We start from the raw sequence: 25096 nt of genomic DNA on the forward strand, positions 1-25096 counted from the left end.
TCATGTGGTCTGTACTTTATGTACAGACTGTAGTGTATAATGTACATTTGTTAGAAAAGTTACTGTTCTTTAAACAATTTTATATTCATATGTGTGGCACTCTCAGGATATTGAGGCTAACAAAGTTTGCACTACAAAACTCAACTGGTAAAGATGCACCTTACCAGCACTCATTGCAATAAAAATTCTTTGTTATTTAAATTTTTCATAAGGCAAATGTGTGCGGGCATATGTATTAATGTGAGTGTATTTTTTTTTGGGGGGGGGGGAGAAGGGAGTTGCTGGGGCCGGACGGATGGAACGAATTCCACACTGGAAGGAATTGGCTACACCCCATATAGTTCGTTCAAGCGAGGACACACTTATAATTTCTACACTTACTGTCTACATTTAATGTCATCTAATTTCATGCATTTCTTTCATAAAGTGTTTACTCGTGTCCTTTATGAACATGGTTATTTGTAAGTGTTGGCCAAATTAAACTTAAATTATACTATGTTACTCTATGTTCTGATATGTTCCAAGAAAATGTTATGAGGAGCAGTTCACTTGCTTTTCTAAATTACACCTTGTATTTCTATTCAGTAATTAATGTAAATAAACTACTGTACTGTTGCTAGAACTACTGACTCCATAATGTAATAGTCTATACTTGTCATCCTTAAGTATCACCTTCTTTGTATTATTTTTTTATTTTCCTTGAACATTCTCATTTTGTTAGCTTACTTCTCTTATAGTATTAAGTGTTTTACCCTGTCACAACATTAATTACAAAATTTCTATATTATTATTAATTTTGCCCGAAACGCTTTGCGTAATAGTGGCTTCATTAGTATGTGTAACTTCTGTTCCTTCAATTGAACAAAATTCTTATGTTCTTTGTATATACAATCTTTTGAATAAATAATAATAATATTAAATAATACAATAATATTATTAAATATTATTATAAAAAATAATAAAAATAAAAAAAATAATATAAAAATTATTACAAAAATAATAATAATATTATTATTATTAATATAATTATTATTATTATTATTATTTACACACAGAACATCACACTAAAGTGATATACAACAATGAGAAAATTCACTCGGGTTGTGAGGCGATGCGAACCTGCAATGTTTGCATTACCTCACAGCCCCAGTGGATTGTTCATTGATGTATATCACCTTCGTATGATTTTCAGTGTATCTGAAGTTGGGCATACAATGTTCAACTACAATACTTCCCCTTCACCTGAGTGCTTGGGGGGTCTTACAAAGAACTTGGACTGGCTTCAAGACTTCCTGTGATATCAGGATATCACAGACTTCCTGTGATATCAGTAGAAATCTGATTGCAAGACTTTAAGGAAGTCAGTGGTGGTACAGTGGTAGAGTATGCGGCTGACAATGCCTTGGTCGTGGGTTTGCAACATCACACAGTCCCTGTGGATTTTCTCATTATTATTATTATTATTATTATTATTATTATTATTATTATTATCATTATTATTATTATTATAAAAATAATCATTCGATAGGCCAATAACCACACCCCAACAATGTCATTGGCCTACGTCCACACCCCAAGACAATGGTGGAGCAGAAAGTACTCCAGTACTTACGGAGGATGATGAGAGTGCGAGGAACAAGGTGGTCAGGTGGAGCCAGTGACTCCTTCCTTCAACAGTTTTGTCTCTCCCTCGTGGTATATCCTCAATGTCTTCAGTGGTGTGGCCTCACCACACACTTACACTGCCATAAGTGTCCTGAGAGTACTGTGGGAGGGACAATTTGGCAGGTATTGTGGACACAGGTCTTTAAGACAGGCGAACTTCACGAGTCGTGGAGACGTCTATAGCAACCTTTGTTGTGATGACGTCACTCGCTGGCTCGCTTACCCGCCACATTCCTCTTCCCATTTTCTTTGGTTACTGATCTTTGCCGACGTTTAATTAATTTTTTATTTATTTTATTTATTTATTTATTTATATACAAGAAGGTACATTGGGTTTGGGAGAATACATAGCATAGTATTTACAATCTTGTAAAGCCACTAGTATGTGCAGCGTTTCGGGCAGGTCCTTAATCTAACAGATTAGACTTTGCCTGTGTCCTCTAGTATTAACTTTATTATCTAGTGTCCTGATTGTATCTCTATTTAAACTACCTCAGTTTGTTTTAGTGTAACTTTAGTATTCAACTATAGTGTACTTATAATAGTATAGTAAGCAAGCTTTTCATCGTATAGATTTCATAATTTTTTTTTTTTTTTTACTTTTTTGGTCATCTATTGTTATTAATTATTTTAGTTAATTTTTTACATTCCTAGTTCCCATTAAGTTTTTTTTCCTTTTTACTTATAATTACCATTAAGTTTATTTTACTTTAGAATTTTTAATCTACTTTTTTCTTTGTTTTCTATTTTGTAATTTGCCATTCTTGCCTTGTTTTCCTGCAAACAGCCTTTTTATGCAGACAAGTATAGACCCAGAACTAAACCTCTTATCCACTATCTATGACAATCATCACTTCAATGATCAAAATTGCAGATATTTTACAGCACATGATGTAAACAATGTATTAACAGATAATCACAATATCTCTGTAATCAACTTGAACGTTAGATCCCTAGGTAAACACTTCGATGATGTTAGTGCCTTGATTGAAACTATTGACAACAAATTCTCTTTTATTATACTTACTGAAACGTGGTTGAAAGAGGATAATACTCAACTCTTTAACATGCCTAACTACTCGGCAATTCACAACTGTCGTCAAATGCAGAGAGGTGGTGGTACTGTTCTTTACTACCACCAAGACCTAACATGCTTAAAAATAATTAGAACTAGAGACTGCTGTGGGGAGTATATCTTCGCCAGTTTCAGAGTCAAGGGTGCCGAGTCTGTCCTGTCTGTGGGTGCAGTCTATAGAATTCCTAACACTGATGTGTCTGAATTCAACTCAAACCTTAGAAGTCTAATACTAGATAACAGATTGAACAAAAACCATCTAATTATCGCAGGGGACTTTAATATTGACCTCTGCGAGCCTGAACACCCTACTGCTGTTAGCTTCCTCAACTGTATGAATTCCTGCTTCCTCATATCCTTAATCACTAGACCAACTAGAATCACTGATAGTACTGCTACGACTCTAGATCACATCTGGACCAACATAACCTCTCCGCTTACTTCAGGTATAATCACCGATAGCACTACAGACCATTACCCCACATTTCTCATAACTAACATTAGCAAACCACCTCTGGAGACAAGGGAGTTAAGCTTTAGGCTGCACAATGAAACTGCTATAAACAATTTTATAACTGCTGCTGATAATGTCAACTGGGAGTCCGAGTTAGGTAACATTGGAGACATCAACCTAGCAGTGCAATCTTTTCTTCAAACAACTCTTAGCCTTTATAACACCCACTGTCCTCTGCTTACAAAACAAGTCACAAGCAAAAGACTTAACAATCCTTGGCTTACAAAGGGAATACTTAAATCCATTAACAAAAAACACGACCTTGAGAAGAAGTATAGGCTAGGATCAGTCTCCAAAGAATTCTCAAAGAATTACTCGTTACTGCTATCTAAAATAATTAGACGAGCCAAAACTAAATACTACGAAGATAAATTTACCCAAATAAAGAGCAACATTAAACAAACTTGGAGTACAATTTCACAAATATTGGGATCAAAGAAGTCTTTAAATAACAAACCGACTCTACTGTCTAATAACGATGGTCAGCTTTCAGCCTCTGATTCTGCTATTGAGTTCAATAGGTTCTTCTCTTCCATTGGGTCATCCCTTGCAAATGATATTCCATCTTCCTGTACTGATGTTAAGGACTATCTTACAGGTAACTATCCACAGTCTCTGTACCTAAGGCCTACTATTTCCACTGATGTCAATGAAATAATCCTTTCCCTTAAAACCAAGTCTAGTGCCCTCGAGGAGATACCAACTTTAATTTACAAAAAAGCCTCCAGATCTCTAGCCCCTGCTATTGCATTGCTCTTCAACAAGTCACTTGAACTCCAAACCTTTCCTGACATTCTAAAAAAAGCAAGAGTAACCCCTGTCCACAAATGTGGTGATCTCACAGATGTTAACAACTACAGACCTATATCAATCCTGCCTAACTTGTCAAAAATATTCGAAAAACTAATCTACAAGCAGCTTTACTCTTTTCTAGCCAAACACAATATACTTAGCCCTTGTCAATATGGCTTCAGACCCAAAAAAAGCACTAACGATGCACTTATTAGTATGATTAACTTAATTCACGCAGCTCTTGATAAAAAGGAGTTTCCTGTTGGGTTATTTGTGGACCTGCGTAAGGCTTTTGACACTGTCAACCATCAAAACCTTCTTCTTAAATTACATCATTATGGAGTCAGAGGACACTCCCTGCAATACCTCAAATCTTATCTTACTGACAGGCTCCAGTATGTTTCTGTGAATAATACAATTTCTCCCACCCTACCCATCAACATTGGTGTTCCTCAGGGCAGCATACTTGGCCCTCTCCTCTTTCTCATCTACATTAATGACCTTCCAAATGCCTCCCAACACCTCAAACCAATTCTATTTGCTGACGACACAACCTTCATTTACTCCAGTCCTGACCCCCTTGCTCTAAATGCCACAGTAAATACTGAGCTAGAGAAAGTCCATCTTTGGCTAACTGCCAACAAACTCACCCTTAACATTGACAAAACGTTTTATATTCTGTTTGTCAATAAATCCTCTAATCAGATAAATCTCAAAATAAACAATACCCAAATTTGTAACAAATTAGATGGCAAATTCCTTGGCGTTCTCATCGACCACAAGCTGAATTTCCAGGGTCACATTCTAAATATATAAAAAAAAGTTTCAAAAACTGTTGGCATTCTTTCTAAGATCAGATATTATGTACCCCGCCCTGCCCTGGTTACTCTCTATTACTCCCTCATCTATCCATATCTCAACTATGGTATTTGTGCTTGGGGTTCTACTACCCAAAATCATTTACGTCCTCTTATTACCCAACACAAAGCTGCTATTAGGACAATATCCAACTCTGGCCCCAGACATCACTCGGTACCCCTACTCAAATCTCTGAATATGTTAGATATTAAGTCACTGCACATTCTCTCTTGTGTATTATACATATATAAAACGCTGAACTGTAATGCCAATCCTGACCTCAAAAGCTTCATTGAAGGTTGTAACAGAACCCATGAGCACCACACCAGAAATAAATACAGTTTTGATATTCCTAGAGTACGACTTAATCAAACCTGAAATGCTCTACAAATCAAGGGACCCAGAATGTGGAATGACCTTCCCAACCATGCTAAAGACTGTACCTCTCTCAACCAGTTTAAGATAAAAACTAAACACTACCTAATAAATTCCCTGTAACCTACCTCACTCCTCTATTGTCAACCCATGTCTGTAATTTTTTTTTTTTTTTTAATCAACACTGTTTGTCAACCTATTGTATTTGTGCTGCTTTTTCAGTCATGTTCCCCTTTTTTTATCTTTATTTGTATTTGTTCTCAACACTTTTTATTCTTTATGCTCAATTAGTATTAAGTTCTAGATATTAATGTTTTTCTTGCCCGAAACGCATTGCGTAATAGTGGCTTTAGGCATTGTATGTACTAGCTCTATCTATATATCAATCCATTAATGTAACATCACTTGTATGTATGTATGTACCTTACCTGAATAAACATATTTATTTAATATTTTATTTATTTAGATAATTTTAAGTTCACCCCAACGATTAAGTTCATAATTAACCTGAGAGCCACTAATACTGGTGGCCTCAACGAGGACAGGAAGTTGGCGGCTTGTCAAAGATCCTACCCATTTGCCTGGATGATCTTTTCTATCTGTATTTTAAAACCCAGTAGAGTTTTGGCGTTTACCTTACCTACTCTTTGGCGGGTAGGCTGTTCCACGGGTTTACAACCATATGGGTGAAAAAGCCTCTCCTGTTTTCTGTCCTACATTGTGGCTTGTTGAGCTTGAACCCGTCGCTCCTCGTTCGTGTTACATCTGACCTTTTGAAGAAAGTGTCCGGATCAACATCGTCCAAATTGTTGAGTATTTTAAGTGTTTCGATGAGCTCCGCCCTGTCATGCCTGGTTTGCTGTGTTGTTTGGCCAGTGGCCCACAACCCTTCCTGATACGAGAGATGACTAAGCTCTGGTATGATTTTTGTTGCCCGGTGTTGCATCTTCTCCAGAGCAGCTATGTCTTTCTGAAGATAAGGTCTCAATGCCTGTATGCAATAATCCAGGTGGGGGCGCACCAGAGACTTATACAATTGAACGACTACTTTAGTTTCCTTGAAAGTAAAGGCACGCTTGATTATTCCCAAGATTTGGTTCGTTTTTTTTTACTGCCGCTCCCACTTGTTGTGCAACTTTTAGTGAATGATGGATTCTGATTCCAATGTCGCATTCTTCATCTATCTGTTGTAAGGTAGTGTGGGCAATTTGGTAGTTGTGACGTGGAATGTTATGCCCTACAAGCAAGGTCTTGCATTTATCGACATTAAAGAGCATTTGCCAGTCATCTGACCATTGGTGGAGTTCATGTAGATCTCTTTATTTATTTATGCATATACAAGAAGGTACGTTGGGAATGTGAGGATACATAATATGGTAATTACAATCTTGTAAAGCCACTAGTACGCGCAGCGTTTCGGGCAGGTCCTTAATCTAAGAAAATTTTAAGTAGGTAAATACTTGCAAAATTTATAAAAAAAATGATAACAGTTACATGGCAAGAAAAAAAGAGATGAGAGAAAATTGTAGGTACAGTATATTAAAGCACATAGGTAGCTAAGATTTATTGCAATGACAGCTTGAATTGTAGTTGACAAAAATTGGTAGTCACAATACAGCATATGGCTAGCACATAAAAGAAGACAGCAATGAACACAATGATAAGGTTGTTTGGGTTAAATACATAAAAATTAGGAGATTGGGTAACACTAGGTACAGAGCAAATTTAAAGCTCAGTGTAGGAAACTAAGAAGATGAAATTTGGTACTTTTTGGTTTTGCTTTTAAATAAGGCAAAAGTTTTACAGTTTTTCAATTCACTAGGTAGTGAGTTCCATAGACTAGGTCCCATAATTTGCATAGAGTGTTTACACAGATTAAGTTTGACCCTGGGGATATCAAAGAGATAATTATTTCTGGTGTGGTGATAATGGGTCCTATTACATCTGTCCAGGGAGAGTTTCAGAGCATGGTTTGCATTTAAGAACAGGGTTTTGTAAATGTAGTTGACACAAGAGAATGTGTGGAGGGAGTAAATATTTAGTAAGTTAAGGGATTTAAACAAGGGAGCTGAGTGTTGTCTGAAAGCAGAGTTAGTTATTATTCTGATAGCAGATTTTTGCTGTGTGATGATGGGCTTAAGGTGGTTTGCAGTGGTAGACCCCCATGCACAGATACCATAATTAAGATAGGGGTAGATTAGTGCATAATATAGTGAGAGGAGAGAAGAGTTAGGAACATAATATCTGATTTTGGAGAGTATACCAACTGTCTTAGAGACTTTCTTAGTTATGTGTTGAATGTGGGTGCTGAAGTTGAGTCTCTTGTCTAGGAATAGGCCAAGAAACTTGCCATCATTTTTATTACTGATGTTAATGTTGTCTATCTGTAGCTGAATTGCATTTGATGATTTGCTTCCAAATAATATGCAGTAAGTCTTTTCGATGTTTAATGTTAGTTTGTTCGTTGACATCCATAAGTGGACTTTTTTTAATTCATTATTCACAACATTATTTAGTGTATGTGGGTTGAGGTTTGAAAAATAAGGGTAGTATCGTCAGCAAACAATATAGGTTTGAGAATATTAGAGACATTAGGCAGATCGTTTATATATATAAGAAATAGAAGAGGTCCTAAGATGCTGCCCTGTGGCACTCCAACGGTAATTGGTAGAGTGGAAGAAGTTGTATCATTGATGGTTACATATTGGTGTCTGTCACTAAGATAGGATCGGATGTAGTCAAGGGCAAGGCCTCGGGTTCCATAATGCTGGAGTTTAAGTAAGAGATCCGTAAACAGTCTCCGTGGTGTAGTGGTAAGACACGTACTCGCCTGGCGTTCCGCGAGCGCTATGTCATGGGTTCGTATCCTGGCCGGGGAGGATTTACTGGGCGCAATTCCTTAACTGTAGCCTCTGTTTAACGCAACAGTAAAATGTGTACTTGGATGAAAAAACGATTCTTCGCGGCAGGGGATCGTATTCCAGGGACCTGCCCGAAACGCTACGCGTACTAGTGGCTGTACAAGAATGTAACTACTCTTGTATATATATCAAAAAAAAAAAAAAAAAAAAGTTAGTTGTGATTAACAGTATCAAAGGCTTTTCTTAGGTAAGGTCTCAATATCACTTTCACTTCCTTCTTTATCATAGATCTTAGTGTCATCTGCAAATGTGTCATCTGCCCAACATTCCATCTCCCAGGATGAACAGGACCAGCAAAAGCTGCTTGACTATGTTATTGTGTCGTCCCAAAATATTCCTGTGGAACGTGAAGGTGAAAAGTGTATTGAAATAGTTCATGCTCTCATAAAAGACGAATTGCGTGTCACTCTAAATAAAACCGACATTATTGCTGCCTACAGAGTTGGCAAAAAAGAATCCATCAGGACAAAACCAGCGGAAAATTCGCTTCAAGCTAGCTTCCCAGTCCATAAAATCGCATCTTGTCCGGACAGCTGCATCCCAACGGAAGGGAATCTTCATCAACGAGTGCTTGACTACAAAAAGACAGCAACTCCTCCACCGCCTGCGTCAAATCCGTCATCAAAACCCAGCTGCGATTCATCAGTGCTTCGTTAGAGATGGCGTGATTAAAGTGAGAAAGACTTCAGAAGGTAAAATGTTTACAATTGCTAATGAGGATAACCTCAACACTTTCCTCTCCCAATGTGGTTTGTCTCACCTTATTATCACTCTCATTGAGTCAACATAATTAACCCCCCCCCCCTGTCACCTAGTGCGGGCTAGGTCTCCAAAGTCTCTTTGTTACACTTTTTTAAAGAAAATTTTAATTTAATGTATATTAGTCATTTATTGGACTTAATTATTTGAGTACATTAATATTTTCTTTAGTTCTTATTAATTATAGGATCAAAACTAAAGTATTTATAGTTAATAATCATTAGATTAAATTTGCCTATGTTTATTATTCAACTTTTTCTTTGCTTTCATTTATTACCTAGGTTGTCTAGCCTCGCCATACTCCCTTACTCCATTGTACCCCTGGCTTTGCCTGTGTCTCAAAATGCAAATTATTACTTACAGTGTACCTGAGAGTACTTGTAAGCAATCTACCTCACTTTTCTTTTTGTTCATTTTGTGTTTGTCTTGTATAGTCTTGCTTATATTTTAATTTTCCCCCTTTTATATCAAAATTTTGTTTTGTAATTGCCATTCTTGCCTTGTTTTCCTACAACCAGCCTTCTTATGCAAACAAGTATAGATCCAGAACTAAACCTCTTATCCACTATCTATGACAATCATCACTTTAATGATCAAAATTGCAGATATTATACAGCACATGATGTAAACAATGTATTAACACATAATCACAATATCTCTGTAATTAACTGAATGTAAGATCACTTATTTATTTATTTATTTATTTATTTATTTATTTATTTATTCATATACAAGAAGGTACATTGGGTTTGTGAGAATACATTGAATAGTACAGTATTTACAATCTTGTAAAGTCACTAGTACGCGCAGCGTTTCGAGCAGGTCCTTAATCTAACAGATAATTTTAAGTAGCTAATTTCTATCAGAATTGAATTACCAGAATTTGCCAGAATTACCCTTAATCACTAGACCTACTAGAATCACTGATAGCACTGCCACGACTCTAGATCACATCTGGACAAACATAACCTCTCCGCTTACTTCAGGTATAATCACCGATAGCATTACAGACCATTACCCCACATTTCTCTTAACTAACATTAGCAAACCACCTCTTGAGTCAAGAGAGATGCGTTTTAGACTGCACAATGAAACTGCTATAGACAATTTTATAACTGCTGCTGATAATGTCAACTGGGAGTCCGAGTTAGGTAACATAGAGGACATCAACCTAGCAGTGCAATCTTTTCTTCAAAAAACTCTTAGCCTTTATAATACCCACTGTCCTATGCTTACAAAACAAGTCACAACCAAAAGGCTCAACAATCCCTGGCTTACAAAGGGAATACTTAAATCTATTAATAAAAAACATGACCTTGAGAAGAAGTATAGGTTAGGAATTGTCTCCAAAGAATTCTCAAAGAATTACTCATTATTGCTATCTAAGATAATTAGACGAGCCAAAACTAAATACTACGAAGATAAATTTACCCAAATAAAGAGCAACATTAAACAAACTTGGAGTACAATTTCACAAATATTGGGATCAAAGAAGTCTTTAAATAACAAACCGACTCTACTGTCTAATAACGATGGTCAGCTTTCAGCCTCTGATTCTGCTATTGAGTTCAATAGGTTCTTCTCTTCCATTGGTTCACCCCTTGCAAATGATATTCCATCTTCCAGTACTGACATTAAAGACTATCTTACAGGTAACTATCCACAGTCTCTGTACCTAAAGCCTATTAATTCCACTGACGTCAATGAGATAATCCTTTCCCTTAAAACCAAGTCTGGTGCCCTTGAGGAGATACCAACTTTAATTTACAAAAAAGCCTCCAGATCTTTAGCCCCGGCTATTGCTTTCCTCTTCAACAAGTCACTTGAACTCCAAACCTTTCCAGATATTCTAAAAAAAGTGAGAGTAACGCCTGTCCACAAATGTGGTGATCTCACAGATGTCAATAACTACAGACCTATATCAATCCTGCCAAACTTGTCAAAAAATTTTGAAAAACTAATCTATAAGCAGCTTTACTCATATCTAGCCAAACTCAATATACTTAGCCCTTGCCAATATGGCTTCAGACCCAAAAAAAGCACTAACGATGCACTTATTAGTATGCTTAACTCGATTCATACAGCTCTTGATAAAAATGAGTTCCCTGTTGGGTTATTTGTGGACCTGCGTAAAGCTTTTGATACTGTCAACCACCAAATCCTTCTTTTTAAATTACATCATTATGGAGTCAGAGGACACTCCCTACAATACCTCAAATCCTACCTTACTGACAGGCTCCAATATGTTTCTGTGAATAATACAATTTCTCCCACCCTACCCATCAACATTGGTGTTCCTCAGGGCAGCATACTTGGCCCTCTCCTCTTTCTCATCTACATTAATGACCTTCCAAATGCCTCCCAACACCTCAAACCAATTCTATTTGCTGACGACACAACCTTCATCTACTCCAGTCCTGACCCCCTTGCTCTAAATGCCACAGTAAATACTGAGCTAAATAAAGTCCATCTTTGGCTAACTGCTAACAAACTCACCCTTAACATTGACAAAACTTTCTATATTCTGTTTGGCAATAAATCCTCAAATCAAATAAATCTCAAAATAAACAATACACAAATTTGTAACAAATTAGATGGCAAATTTCTTGGCATTCTCATTGACCACAAGCTGAATTTCCAGGGACACATTTTAAATATATCAAAAAAAGTTTCAAAAACTGTGGGCATTCTTTCTAAGATCAGATATTATGTACCACGCCCTGCCCTGGTGACTCTCTATTACTCCCTTATCTATCCATATCTCAACTATGGTATTTGTGCTTGGGGCTCTACTACCCAAAATCACGTATGTCCTCTAATTACTCAACACAAAGCTGCTATTAGGACAATATCCAACTCTGGCCCCAGGCATCACTCGGTACCCCTACTCAAATCTCTGAATATGTTAGACATTAAGTCACTGCACATTCTCTCATGTGTATTATACATATATAAAACGCTAAACTATAATGCCAATCCTGATCTCAAAAGCTTCATAGAAGGATGTAGCAGAACCCATGAGCACCACACCAGAAATAAATACAGTTTTGATATTCCTAGAGTACGACTTAATCAAACCAGAAATGCTCTACAAATCAAGGGGCCCAGGATGTGGAATGACCCTCCCAACCATGTTAAAGACTGTACCTCTCTCAACAAGTTTAAGTTAAAAACGAAGCTATACCTAATAAATTCCCTGTAACCTACCTTACCCTTCTATTGTCAACCAATGTCTGTTTTTTTAAAGAGCGCTGTTTGTCGACATAATTGTATTTGTGCTGCTCTTTCATCTATGTTTTCATTCTACTCATTATGCTCAATTAGTATTAAGCTTGTCATTTAAGTTTATCATGCCCGAAACGCTTTGCATAATAGTGGCTTTAGGCATTGTATGTACTAGCTCTACCTATAAGTCAACCATTCTTTGTAAAAATTTATTGTATGTATGTACCTTACCTAAATAAACATTTTATTTTATTTTATTTTTTTTTTTCAATTAGTATTAAGTTTTAGTCTTTATTATAATGTTTTTCCTGCCAGAAACGCTTTGCGTAATAGTGGCTTTAGGCATTGTATGTATTAGCTCTTATCTATAAATCTATAAATTTTTGTATAACCACTTGTATTTATGTACTTTACCTGAATAAACATTTGAATTTGATAACAAATACATTGCAAGAGAAAAATGAGATGCGAGAGCTTAGTAAGTACATTAAAGCACATTGTTATATTAAAGCTCTGATTGATTACATTGACAGCTTGATTGGTAATTTATTTATTTATGCATACACAAGAATGTACATAAGGAATGTGAGGATACAAATATGGTAATTACAGTCTTGTAAAGCCACTAGTACGCGCAGTGTTTCGGGCAGGTCCTTAATCTAAGAAAATTTTAAGGAGGTAAATACTTGCAAAATTTATAGACAAAAAATGATAACAGATTAGATGAAATGAAAAAAAAAAGATGAGAGAAAATTGTAGGTACAGTATATTAAAGCACATAGGTAGCTAAGATTGATTGCAATGACAGCTTGAATGGTAGTTGACAACAAATTGGTAGGCACAATACAGCAGAAACAATATAATATTGATTGCAATGACAGCTTGAATGGTAGTTGACAAAAATTGGTAGTCACATTACAGCATATGGCTAGCACATAAAAGAAGACAGCAATGGACACAATGATAAGGTTGTTTGATATTACATAAAAATTAGGAGATTGGGTAACACTAGGTACAGAGCAAATTTAAAGCTCAGTGTAAGAAACTAAGAAGATGAAGTTAAGTACTTTTTGGTTTTGCTTTTAAATAAGGCAAAAGTTTTACAGTTTTTCAATTCACTAGGGAGTGAGTTCCATAGACTAGGTCCCTTAATTTGCATAGAGTGTTTACACAGATTAAGTTTGACCCTGGGGATATCAAAGAGATATTTATTTCTGGTGTGGTGATAATGGGTCCTATTACATCTGTCCAGGGAGAGTTTCAGAGCATGGTTTGCATTTAAGAACAGGGTTTTGTAAATGTAGTTGACACACGAGAATGTGTGGAGGGAGTTAATATTTAGCAAATTTAGGGATTTAAACAAGGGAGCTGAGTGTTGTCTGAAAGCAGAGTTAGCTATTATTCTGATAGCAGATTTTTGCTGTGTGATGATGGGCTTAAGGTGGTTTGCAGTGGTAGACCCCCACGCACAGATACCATAATTAAGATAGGGGTAGATTAGTGCATAATATAGTGAGAGGTGAGCAGAGTTAGGAACATAATATCTGATTTTGGAGAGTATACCAACTGTCTTAGAGACTTTCTTAGTTATGTGTTGAATGTGGGTGCTGAAGTTGAGTCTCTTGTCTAGGAATAGGCCAAAGTAATTTAAACAAGATTAATAGACACCATACAGCAGATTGACAACACATATAAGACAGCAATGATCACAATGGTAAAGATGTTCAGATTGGGTACATAAAGATTGGGAGACTGGGTTACCTACCTTGAGGTGCTTCCGGGGCTTAGCATCCCCGCGGCCCGGTCGTCTACCAGGCCTCCTGGTTGCTGGACTGATCAACCTGGCTGTTGGACGCGGCTGCTCGCAGTCTGACGTATGAGTCACAGCCTGGTTGATCAGGTATCCTTTGGAGGTGCTTATCCAGTTCTCTCTTGAACACTGTGAGGGGTCGGCCAGTTAGGCCCCTTATGTGTAGCGGAAGCGTGTTGAACAGTCTCGGGCCTCTGATGTTGATAGAGATCTCTCTCAGAGTACCTGTTGCACCTCCGCTTTTCAACGGGGGTATTCTGCACATCCTGCCATGTCTTCTGGTCTCATGTGATGTTATTTCTGTGTGCAGGTTTGGGGCCAGCCCCTCTAATATTTTCCACGTGTAAATTATTATGTATCTTTCCAGCCTGCGCTCAAGGGAGTACAGATTTAGGCTCTTTAGTCGGTCCCAATAGTTTAGGTGTTTTACTGAGTGGATTCTAGCAGTAAAGGATCTCTGCACGCTCTCCAGGTCAGCAATTTCTCCAGCTTTGAAAGGTGCTGTCATTGTGCAGCAGTACTCCACTCTAGAGAGCACAAGCGTTTTGAAAAGTATCATCATCGGTATAGCATCTCTAGTGTGAAAAGTTCTTGTTATCCAACCTGTCATTTTTCTTGCAGTTGTGACGGCTACTTTATTGTGTTCTTTAAAGGTAAGGTCTTCCGACATGAGTACACCCAGATCCTTTACATTGCCTTTACGTTCTATGTTATGATTTGCCTGAGTTTTGTACGTGGTTTCCGTTTTTATATTTTCATTTTTTCCATAGCGCATGAGCTGGAACTTATCTTCGTTAAACACCATATTATTTTCTGTAGCCCATAGAAAGACCTGATCTACATCTGACTGGAGGTTCGCCGTGTCTTCTATGTTGCCTACTCTCATGAAGATCCTAGTGTCATCTGCAAAGGATGATACAGTGCTATAGGTTGTGTTCTTGTCTATGTCCGATATGAGGATGAGAAAAAGTACTGGAGCAAGCACAGTACCCTGGGGGACTGAGCTCTTCACGGTTGATGGGCTGGATTTTATTTTGTTGACTATTACACATTGGGTTCTGTTGGTCAGGAAATTGTAGATCCATCTGCCAATTTTTCCGGTAATTCCTTCTGAACGCATTTTATGTGCAATAACGCCATGGTCACATTTATCAAAAGCTTTTGCGAAATCTGTGTAAATTACATCAGCGTTTTGTTTGTCTTCCATAGCATCTAATGCCATATCATAGTGGTCCAGCAACTGCGACAGGCAAGAGCGCCCTGTTCTGAAACCAAGTTGTCCGGGGTTATGGAGATGCTGTGATTCCATGTATTTTGTGATCTTACTTCTTAGCACTCTCTCAAAATTTTTTATAATGTGCGATGTTAGTGCTATCGGTCTGTAATTTTTTGCCTCTGCCTTATATCCTCCTTTATGAAGTGGTGCTATCTCTGCTGTTTTTAGTATATCAGGAATAACGCCAGTATCTAGGCTTTGTCTCCACAGAATGTGAAGGGCCTGCGATAATGTTTTTTTACAGTTCTTGATGAATATGGAGTTCCAAGAATCCGGGCCTGGTGCAGAGTGCAAAGGCATACTGTTTATACAATACAATACAATACAATACAATACAATTTTATTTAGGTAAGGTACATACATACAATAAATATTTACAAGGATTGTTTGACTTATAGGTAGAGCTAGTACATACAATGCCTAAAGCCACTATTACGCAAAGCGTTTCGGGCATGATAAACTTAAATGACAAGCTTAATACTAATTGAGCATAATGAGTAGAATGAAAACAAGAAATGAAAACATAGATGAAAAAGCAGCACAAATACAATTATATCGACAAATAGCGCTCTTTAAAGAAAAAAACAGACATTGGTTGACAATAGAAGGGTAAGGAATAGACTTGACTTTAGCTGTAATCCTATTGGGACGTGCCATAATGATCTCACGCGCCAATGCTACCGAGGACTGAAGAAGGATTAACGTAAGGTACCCACTAAATGAAACGCACGAGACTGAGAAAAGTTAAGTACCAGTTAAATTAAGCAGCTTAAATATTTAACTATTGTGATTTAAAGTTTCAGTTAATTTATTGAAAGACGAATTGAAAGGGTGTGGGAGAAATGTAACAACATATGTTATTTACAAACTTGTAGATCCACGAGGCCCCAGCGTTTCTAGAAGAGGGAAGTATCGTCACCAACAAAGGAGTAGCCGAAGTAATACAGAACATAGTACCTAAGTACCCCCGAGGTAACAGGAATAATAAAGAAATCCATGTACAACTAATAGAAGAGCTAATAACGAATGACCCTAAGCCTTAGTAAATTAAGGTCTATAATTATGTATCTCGAGTAAGTAATAAGTGTGTAAAGTGTAATTTTGTAACATTAAGTGGGGATAGTCCGTTTAACCTGAAAGATTTAGGCTTGAAAGCTGAAAGGGGAAAATTAATACTTAATCGTAGCTGTAAACCAACGGGAACGCGGCTTAAAAAGCCCACGCGTCCCTGCACCCAAGGTCAGGGGAAGGGAGTAACTTAAGTTACCAGTTGTCTAAATGAATACCGCACGAAAAAAAAAAAAAAAAAAAAAAAAAAAAAAAAAAAAAAAAAAAAAAAAAAAAAAAAAAAAAAAAAAAAACATCCACTGTAAAACTTATATTGAAGAGTAAAACCTTAATATTAACATTAATTCAAAAGGAAAGACTGCAATATCCTGCCCCGAAGGGATTTGATTGTCTTGAACGATCGTGCGCAGGTATTAATTATATTCAAATATAATCCAACATAATAATACAAAGAGAATACTCCGAAGTAATCAATATAATAACTATATGACCCAAATAAAATACATATCAACGTAAAAGTACCCGATAAAATGAATATAAGGAAAAACGGTTCTTTAACCATAACTGAGACCCGCTTGTCTCCGGAGAGACACACACAACAAATTAAAATTGTGGTAACTGAGTCCCGAGCAGCCCGCAAAGAACTGCGTCCATTACAGTCTAAAATTAACTGAGTCGATTACATGAAGTCCATCATAGGTTGTCCTCCGTATGCAGGCCGACAAATAAATTGGTTTACCTATTGCGATTAAAGTTTTAATTAAGAAGCGTTAAGCGTAAGATAAGTATAAGATTGGATTAAAGAATAACCACTTAATGTGTAAAACCTCAGCTTATAATCTTAATGCGCGAGATTAAATGCTTAATCTCGTCCGAAGGGAGTTAAATCATGACTGTGACATGCATGTGTCCGTGCGGCACTGACTCCATAAATATAAGGATGATAATAAATATAAGAAATATAAGGTCCAATACAGCGGTTTCCATAGTAAGTTACTCTCCGAATGCGTGGTTCGTTTATCAGCCTCGTGAATTTGCTGATTGCAGATCAGCTGGAACGGCAGCAATCGGAGGGTCGTCACCTCTTGAATAAAACAATTTTTTGGGGGGAATGTAAAAGGAGATATTCATTTCTGGTGTGTTGAAATAGGGTCCTTGCGTCTGTCCCGTGAGATTTTCGGTGCAGCAAATTATAAAATTTTTATTACCGAGTCCATTGCAATGATCTCCAGCTTCTGAAGTCGTTGTTGGCGGGGCTGCCTGCTACACCAGCGGTCAAACTGGTACAGCCAGCGTCCTGGGACAATCCACGGCCAAGACAAACCAGCAGCCAGTGAGGCTTCATAAGATAATTTTTTGGGCTTAAACGTCAGACAATAGATCTGGCAATCCAGCAGCGAGGCGGCCGCATAATAATTCCGGGCTTAACCGGCAGACATATACTCTTTAAGAATTTAAGCTAAAAAACTTACAGGTCAAGCGGTCTACACTCTTTTAATTCTTTTTTTTTTGTTCTCTTCACTGACTTATCTCATTCACGCAGTTACTTATCAAACGTTATTTTCTGTTTCTGCGAAGTATGGAAGTTTTTTATATTTTTTAGTGCTTCCCTTTAGGTAATTCTGTAGTTGCATGTTTTTCTTTACTTAGGAATTTTCGGCCAGTCAAGTGCGGAAATTTTTATTGTCGGTCGCTGGGTCTCACGTTACAAATTTCATCCTGTACTTCTTTAAGGCATTTAATTCTTGCCAATTTTCCCTTCACATATTCATTAACTTATTCACGCTACATATTTATATACAGTAATTATTTAAGGATTATGGTCATTCGTTATTTGTACTTCTATTATATGTTACATCGATTATATTATTATCCCTGTTATCACTGGGGTAATTAGGTATTCTGTTCTGGAAATCTGAAACCCCCTTTTGTTTGCTGATGGTATTTCCCTCATCCTGTAACGCTGTGGTCTTGAGGCTTTCCAAGTTTGTAAATACTACGCGCTGCCACGTATTCTCACAACCCCAATCATTCTTACCCTTACCTATTTTATTAAAACTTTAATCACAATAGTTAATTAATCACGCTGCTTTTTCTCTCAGTTTGGGATGTGTTCTTATTGGATTTGTTATCACTGATTAACGATAAACCTTAAACATTGCTGCTTCCCCTTTTAGTCATTATTTCGTCGTCACACCTTGGCCTACCCTACCGTAATTAAATACTGTTCACAATCGCGCCTTCCTTTTAATTAATCGGTCACTGGTTTTCCGGAACATATTTAAAAAACTATAATTATGAAGGTTTTCTAAGTTTATATTTGTTAATTTTATCTATACAAATGATATTGAGAATTACTATTACTGACATTCTAAAGTACTTAATTGTTGTTGTTAAAAGTTCGCTGCCTGGAACGGGGGGTTCCGGGCATCACGGGCTGTGGTGAGCCGTAGATGAAAAGTACTTAGTTATGTTAACGACTTTTAATACTCATTAATCCGCTAACTTGTAGCAGTCTGGGACGCTTATTCTATCAATTATTAATTTGTTTCTATCCACAGACTGTTGGGGATAGTCTCTATGGTATTCTTATACAGCCCATTTGTGGTTAGAATTAGTGGCTCGGTTGTTGGTTGGTTGATAAGGATTAAGCCACTCAAGGGGTGGCACGGGCATGCTTCGCCAGAAAAATCGTATGACATTATACAGCTCATTTTATTCTGACTAACGACCAGTTCGAAAAATGTGGTCGACAGCCCGCATTGACACAATATCAAGCTTGATGAGGTGCCCCCTTGGCATTTTTGGGGGTGTGGGTTGTTCTCACAATTTCACGCATTAATTGCAGTATATTACACGTTCATGCGAATTTAATGACGTTCTATAGTACATGTCTTCACATGCTTGGAACAGTGGAAGGTCCCATCCTCCGCTACGTTTCGTGGTAATTGGTCTACAATTTTAACAAACCATGTTATCGAACCAGTTTTAATTTCCTACACTGTACATGTTAAAGGGAATTTATTTACGTCCATAGTATGACGCAACATACAGAATTGCTTATTCTAACTAAGGCACAAATTCGGTGCAAGATTAACGGAAGAACAACTCCAGGCGTCTTGTTACTAATGCTTTATTAATATTGCCCAGTGTCCTATTCGCCTCATTTACGACCGAGCATGCATCGCTCCTTTGGTTTTAACCATCTTACTAATTGCAATTCCCAGTTCCCTCACGCATTACCTTCGCAATCCTGACATCATCCGCTTGTGACTAGTAATCCTTTTTCATCATTACCTAGCCACAAAACTTCACACTTATCAGCATTAAACTGCATCAGACAAGCTTTTGCCATCACAAATACTATTTAGCTCAACTTGATGTGTTAGTGAATCTTCTACCATGTTGTTTTCAACTTGTTGCAAGGAGCACTGTTCGTTTGGTTTTGTAGCGTTTTAATCCCCCCCCCTCCCTGCTTTACCACACTGTCCTACTTATGCCACATGTCCACCCCTGCCAACTCTTACTGCCGTAATATTTCCAGAACGACTACAGACCATCGGAGAACACCTAATGGACGGGGAACATTGGTTTGCCACCGAAGAACACTCTCGATGGACTGCACGGATGGGCGAATGAAGGAACTACTCAGCTGCACTGGGGCCAGCCTCGCTAGGCTAGCCTCCGCATGGGCGGGATACAGCGACGACGACGCCCACGAGGACGACCTGGCGTGGCGCGAAGCACGCACGAGAACGACTACAGACCATCAGGGAACACCTCATGGATGGAGAGCATAGCATCGCGCACGATGAACACTCCCGACGGACTGCTCGGATTGGCACACGCAGGACCTACTCACCCGCCCTGGGGTCAACCTCACTGGGCTAGTCTCTGCAAGGGCGGGATACAGCAATGACGACGACACGAGGATGTCCTGGTGTGGCGGGGCATAGCACGCGAGGAAGGCACGAGGTAATACGCCCACTACACGCGGACATCAAGACGGCCGCCTTGTATACCCATGCACCAGAAGGGGCTCCATTGGACACTTCCAGGACGCTGCTTACCTAGCAGCATTTAACAGCCATGTACGCCCGACTCTGTACCTTTTTTCAGTTCTGGAAATTCCTGACTGTTTTTTTAACGGCAGAGGTAACGGGTGTACGGGCACGGATGTGGACGCAGACAGGAAAAAACTCAATGACACCACGCGACGCAGAACTTGCGGCTACGCCATTCCAGTGGCACGGCCCCCAACGTCAGATGAGAAGACAACGCCCCTACACGCTGATGCGCCTTACGCGGCCAGCGCCCGCCCAATGGACGGGCCACGCAGCTGTCACTTGACGGGCATGAACAGGAAACAATTAAGGACGTCGGACGGTGGAGGAGTGACGTTTTTCACTATTACGCCAGGCAAGAGGTCTTCATGCTTCCTCATTGAAAACATTACGCGGCCAGCAGGCACTCGCCCCTTCGGGGGGGGGTCCGGCCAGCTGGCTCTGCGAGTGGGGGTGCAGCGCCGGCCCCTAAGTATTACGCTGTCCGCAGCTACTTACTCTCACTTGTAAGAGTATTGTTAAATTTGTCCTATAGGTGTATTCTACAGATACTAGTAATTTACCATTTCACATTATGTCTGGGATTGGCGCATTATTTCTGTCATGTGTTAGGCCACTATATGATACTCTATAAGCCCTGATTCTACTTGAAAATTATGTAAACGTTTGCCTTACTTGTACCAATAGTTAATAAGGATTCCGCGTTCTGCAGACCATGTTCTATTTAGTTACCGGATATAAGCATATGTATTAATGTTATTAAGTCATTGTAGTCAAGTTATACATGTATTTATGCTGTTGAAAAATTATACAAGTTATCCTGTTTATTAACATGGTCTGAAAAAATTTATTTATTTGTTTCTACTAAAAAATTAAATAAAATAGGTCCCAATGCTGTCGGTGTCTCATTCCTCCGTTATCAGAAAATAACCGCTGCATTACGTAGGAATGCGGAGGAATTTCTGATGGAGGAGAAGACAGTTGCACAGCGCGATCCGCAGCGCAGCGTGCGGAGCGCCGCGGGGGGCCTATATAAGAAGTGAGGAGGGGACATGCGTTCTTTCTTGCTACAGCCTCGCCCCGCTTCACAAGTCAAAGAAAAATTTTTTCCCACCCTCCTCCCCTTCAGATAGTCAGCGGCAAACAACCCTACGCACAGTCCTATGTACTTTGTCCTTCATTGTTAGTAAACTGGGGGGGGGGGGTGCAGCGCCGGCCCCTAAGTATTACGCTGTCCGCAGCTACTTACTCTCACTTGTAAGAGTATTGTTAAATTTGTCCTATAGGTGTATTCTACAGATACTAGTAATTTACCATTTCACATTATGTCTGGGATTGGCGCATTATTTCTGTCATGTGTTAGGCCACTATATGATACTCTATAAGCCCTGATTCTACTTGAAAATTATGTAAACGTTTGCCTTACTTGTACCAATAGTTAATAAGGATTCCGCGTTCTGCAGACCATGTTCTATTTAGTTACCGGGTATAAGCATATGTATTAATGTTATTAAGTCATTGTAGTCAAGTTATACATGTATTTATGCTGTTGAAAAATTATACAAGTTATCCTGTTCATTAACATGGTCTGAAAAAATTTATTTATTTGTTTCTACTAAAAAATTAAATAAAATAGGTCCCAATGCTGTCGGTGTCTCATTCCTCCGTTATCAGAAATAAGGTATAGCTTCGCTTTTAACTTAAACTGGTTGAGAGAGGTACAGTCTTTAACATGGTTGGGAAGGTCATTCCACATTCTGGGCCCCTTGATTTGTAGAGCATTTCTAGTTTGATTAAGTCGTACTCTAGGAATATCAAAACTGTATTTATTTCTGGTGTGATGCTCATGGGTTCTGATACAACCTTCTATGAAGCTTTTGAGATCAGGATTGGCATTATAGTTTAGCGTTTTATATATGTATAATACACATGAGAGAATGTGCAGTGACTTAATGTCTAACATATTCAGAGATTTAAGTAGGGGTACCGAGTGGTGTCTGGGGCCAGAATTGGATATTGTCCTAATAGCAGCTTTGTGTTGAGTAATTAGAGGACGTAAGTGATTTTGGGTAGTAGAGCCCCAAGCACAAATACCATAGTTGAGATATGGATAGATAAGGGAGTAATAGAGAGTCACCAGGGCAGGGCGTGGTACATAATATCTGATCTTAGAAAGAATGCCCACAGTTTTTGAAACTTTTTTTGATATGTTTAGAATGTGTCCCTGGAAATTAAGCTTGTGGTCAATGAGAATGCCAAGGAATTTGCCATCTAATTTGTTACAAATTTGGGTATTGTTTATTTTGAGATTTATTTGATTAGAGGATTTATTGCCAAACAGAATATAGAAGGTTTTGTCAATGTTAAGGGTGAGTTTGTTGGCAGTTAGCCACAGATGGACTTTATTTAGCTCAGTATTTACTGTGGCATTTAGAGCAAGGGGATCAGGACTGGAGTAAATGAAGGTTGTGTCGTCAGCAAATAGAATTGGTTTGAGGTGTTGGGAGGCATTTGGAAGGTCATTAATGTAGATGAGAAAGAGGAGAGGGCCAAGTATGCTGCCCTGGGGAACACCAATGTTGATGGGTAGGGTGGGAGAAATTGTATTATTCACAGAAACATATTGGAGCCGGTCAGTAAGGTAGGATTTCAGGTATTGTAGGGAGTGTCCTCTGACTCCATAATGATGTAATTTAAGAAGAAGGTTTTGGTGGTTGACAGTGTCAAAAGCTTTACGCAGGTCCACAAACAACCCAACAGGGAACTCATTTTTATCAAGAGCTGTATGAATCGAGTTAAGCATACTAATAAGTGCATCGTTAGTGCTTTTTTTGGGTCTGAAGCCATATTGGCAAGGGCTAAGTATATTGAGTTTGGCTAGATATGAGTAAAGCTGCTTATAGATTAGTTTTTCAAAAATTTTTGACAAGTTTGGCAGGATAGATATAGGTCTGTAGTTGTTAACATCTGTGAGATTACCACATTTGTGGACAGGCGTTACTCTCGCTTTTTTTAGAATATCTGGGAAGGTTTGGAGTTCAAGTGACTTGTTGAAGAGCAAAGCAATAGCAGGGGCTAAAGATCTGGAGGCTTTTTTGTAAATTAAAGTTGGTATCTCCTCAAGGGCACCAGACTTGGTTTTAAGGGAAAGGATTATCTCATTGACGTCAGTGGAATTAATAGGCTTTAGGTACAGAGACTGTGGATAGTTACCTGAAAGATAGTCATTAATGTCTGTACTGGAAGATGGAATATCATTTGCAAGGGATGAACCAATGGAAGAGAAGAACCTATTGAACTCAATAGCAGAATCAGAGGCTGAAAGCTGACCATCGTTATTAGACAGTAGAGTCGGTTTGTTATATAAAGACTTCTTTGATCCCAATATTTGAGAAATTGTTCTCCAAGTTTGTTTAATGTTGCTCTTTATTTGGGTAAATTTATCTTCGTAGTATTTAGTTTTGGCTCGTCTAATTATCTTAGACAGCAATAATGAGTAATTCTTTGAGAATTCTTTGGAGACAATTCCTAACCTATACTTCTTCTCAAGGTCATGTTTTTTATTAATAGATTTAAGTATTCCCTTTGTAAGCCAGGGATTGTTAAGCCTTTTGGTTGTGACTTGTTTTGTAAGCATAGGACAGTGGGTATTATAAAGGCTAAGAGTTTTTTGAAGAAAAGATTGCACTGCTAGGTTGATGTCCACTATGTTACCTAACTCGGACTCCCAGTTGACATTATCAGCAGCAGTTATAAAATTGTCTATAGCAGTTTCATTGTGTAGTCTAAAACGTATCACTCTTGACTCAAGAGGTGGTTTGCTAATGTTAGTTAAGAGAAATGTGGGGTAATGATCTGTAGTGCTATCGGTGATTATACCTGAAGTAAGCGGAGAGGTTATGTTTGTCCAGATGTGATCGAGCGTCGTGGCAGTGCTATCAGTGATTCTAGTAGGTCTATGATTAAGGGTATGAGGAAGCAGGAATTCATACAGTTGAGGAAGCTAACAGCAGTGGGGTGTTCAGGCTCGCAGAGGTCAATATTAAAGTTCCCTGCGATAATTAGGTGGTTTTTGTTCAGTCTGTTATCAAGTATTAGATTTCTAAGGTTTGAGTTGAATTCGGACACATCAGTGTTAGGAATTCTATAAACTGCACCCACAGTCAGGACAGACTCGGCACCCTTGACTCTGAAGCTGGCGAAGATATACTCCCCATAGCAGTCTCTAGTTCTAATTTCTTTTAAGCATGTTAGTTCTTGGTGGTAGTAAAGAGCAGTGCCACCACCTCTCTGAAGTTGACGACAGTTGTGAATTGCTGAGTAGTTAGGCATGTTAAAGAGCTGAGTAGTATCCTCTTTCAACCATGTTTCAGTAAGTATAATAAAAGAGAATTTGTTGTCAATAGCTTCAATCAAGGCACTAACATCATCGAAGTGTTTACCTAGGGATCTAACATTCAAATTGATTACAGAGATATTGTGATTATGAGTTAATACATTGTTTAAATCATGTGCTGCAAAATATCTGCAATTTAGATCATTAAAGTGATAAATGTCATAGATAGTGGATAAGAGGTTAAGTTCAGAGACTATACTTGTCTGCATAAAAAAAGCTGATTGCAGGAAAAACAAGGGAAGAAAGGCAAATAACAAGGTAGAAATAAGCTATAAAATAGGGAAAAAGATGTACACAA

The 25096-nt window shown here is 38.3% G+C and overlaps 1 protein-coding gene across 3 annotated transcripts in view; it reads right to left on the bottom strand.

The window, feature by feature from the left end:
• LOC123747665 (E3 ubiquitin-protein ligase TRIM32-like) overlaps positions 1 to 1850 on the bottom strand; it is a 335458-nt gene extending 333608 nt beyond the window's left edge. The window contains exons 1-2 of one of the 3 annotated variants that reach the window (XM_069337358.1): positions 1613 to 1850; positions 1265 to 1433 (exon numbers count right to left, since the gene is read on the bottom strand). The gene's annotated coding sequence lies outside the window, so the exon portion shown is untranslated. Of the gene's footprint in view, positions 1 to 1242; positions 1434 to 1612 lie in introns of all 3 variants that reach the window. The other 2 variants (XM_069337357.1, XM_069337359.1) reach the window with 2 other exon arrangements.
• Positions 1851 to 25096: the final 23246 nt, after the last annotated feature.

Source organism: Procambarus clarkii, chromosome 37 (assembly GCF_040958095.1).
Source record: "Procambarus clarkii isolate CNS0578487 chromosome 37, FALCON_Pclarkii_2.0, whole genome shotgun sequence".
In the NCBI taxonomy this organism is placed as follows: domain Eukaryota; kingdom Metazoa; phylum Arthropoda; class Malacostraca; order Decapoda; family Cambaridae; genus Procambarus; species Procambarus clarkii.